Genomic DNA, 2,373 nt, shown 5'->3' with positions numbered 1-2,373 from the left:
TTTTTCTGCCTGACATATTTTGGAGAATCCCACATCCTTGTTGAATCTGCCATTTAAATTTCAAACTGTTTAAGCTGTTCATCCAGGTTTCTACCTAGTTTCCTGAAATTCACCACAGAGTGAAGTTCCTGTGAACTTTGTTCATTTCCTTTAGAACTCACCTATTTTCCTCATGCTTTCTATGAACTTTGTTTTATTCTCTCTTTGTGACCCCTTGTCTACTTTGGAAGAGTTGGATGAACTCAAGGATCTCCCTCTCTCTGTCTCTCTCTCAATATGTATTTATAAAAATATTTATATGTAAGTATGTATTCTCCCCCCCCACTTCTTTGGCGGTTACTAAAAGATGAGAGCTAGAAAAGTGAGAAGGGTTTGTGATTTTCATGGAGATTGTTTAGTAGGATGTTGCCTCCCTGTACATAATTTTCAGCTTCCTGTGCAAGTATTTATTCCTTTTGTTACTTGCTTTCAGTCTTTGGGGTTCTGTCCCTATGTTCTGCTGAACAAATTGCTTCTGGTAATAACAGCATCAACAGATTCAATGATATAACACTTCTGCATGATAGACAATGCAGTTATACTTCTCCCTTTGCCTATTCTCTATTCACACTATGATTATTATCTATTGGTATTCTTCAGTGAAGTAAGTGAAATGGAGGAGAAGAATGGAAGGTTGTTGGATAAGTGTAAGACACTACAGGGGAGGTTTGTACTGAGGATAATGAGAGATGAGAAAAAATTTTCATGTGAGCACTGATTCTACTGGAAAACTTTTAGTTGAGTTGAAAGGTTTTATTGAGAGTTTTCAAGGGATATGGCTAGGGAAGCTATGGGACAGCCAAAGGAGGACACAATCAAGGATTAATACTAGAGAATAAAGGAGCTAAGTATAGGAAATGAAGAACTTGGGATGAGGAGTTTATGTAGTTGGCAAAAGGATAAAGAAACAAGGTAATAGCACTGCTTTGGGGGTTTGAGGTGAAGAAGCTCTATAGGTAGCTGAGATAAGGGAGAGATTTTATTAAATCAAACCAGTGGGAGAAAAATATAGACAAAAGTAAAAACTTAATAAACATAAGAAATAAAAGAATATAACACTACACTACTGAATAAATCAAGAAAGAAAAATTTCAAACCTATGAAACATCTGATGTGAACAAAGAACATTTTAATGAGATGGTGTATGTGTTTCACGTGTAGCTTCTTTGCCAGAGCTGAGTGCTCACACCCAACTCAACCTCTCTGAATTTTCCACTGCAATCCTGCATATCAGGGTATCTTTCCACCAGGTTGTAGGGATTTTTGCAGTCTGATCCAGTTTGAGTTTTTGTGTTGGAAACTCTTGCTGCCCCTCTCCTTGGATCTAATGGTGGTGTAGGCAGATTGATTCACTGACATGAAAATGCATGCAATAAATCAGCCACAGTAACAGCAAGCTAATCAGTTATAGTGGGATCTAATGGGAAAGTTGAGAAAATACCAGGAGACTCACTCTTGGATCTCCCTTTAGCCTAGAGAAGAAACCCACAGTTATAATGTAAGCATCATAATGGCCCAAGTATGGACCACAGCTAATATGCACTAAATGCAGTAGCTATGTCTCCTTGTATGGGAAAGGAAGGAAGGAAGGAGAAAGAAGCAGTCAACAGTAATTTTATAGACCCTATTATCTAAAGTTCAGATGGTTGGAGACTGGGTAATGCCAAGCATAGGGCGAAAGAATGGAAAAAAAAAGTTTTTTAAGAAGTCTTTTGTGTGGTATGGGAAGGAGGAAATAGGAAGCAAAAGTTCCTAATGGTGACAGTGGTGTGTTATATATTTCGATGGGACAACAGGGAGACCTACATAAATAAATCACTTTTTTAAATTATTATTATTTAGTGCAGGGTCTACATGGTCACACTACACAGATCGGACTCATAGTGATTCTCCTGTTTTCAGCCTCCCAAGTGCTGGGATTACAGGAGCGCCACCATGCCCAGGCTCAATGCCGTCTCAGTGTGCTCCGGGGGCAGGGCCAGCACAGCAGCCTGCAGATGGAACCTCTGACCCCTGTGGCTGCCTAAGCAGGTGCTTTAATCTGCTGAGCTATCTGGCCGGCCCTTAAAAAAATTTAATACTGAGAAATGAGGATGAGAAAGGATTTTAAGGCTAAGATAAATATGAGAAAATGTTAAGGGGAGACATTGCAGGGAGAGAAGAAAGGAAAGAAAAATTGAAGTAGGATAAAAACAGGAGAAAGAGGGGCCGGGAGATAGCTCAGCAGTCTAAGAGCCTGCCTGACAAGCACAAGGACCTGGTTTCTAATCCCAGTACCACATGCTGTGGTGGCCCCATGCCGAGCCAGCTACCAAAAGCGGGTATGGTGGTGCA

This window comes from Octodon degus, unplaced genomic scaffold (assembly GCF_000260255.1).
Source record: "Octodon degus isolate 3935 unplaced genomic scaffold, OctDeg1.0 scaffold00087, whole genome shotgun sequence".
NCBI classification, from domain to species: Eukaryota; Metazoa; Chordata; class Mammalia; order Rodentia; family Octodontidae; genus Octodon; species Octodon degus.
This window is presented reverse-complemented; position numbering follows the sequence as displayed.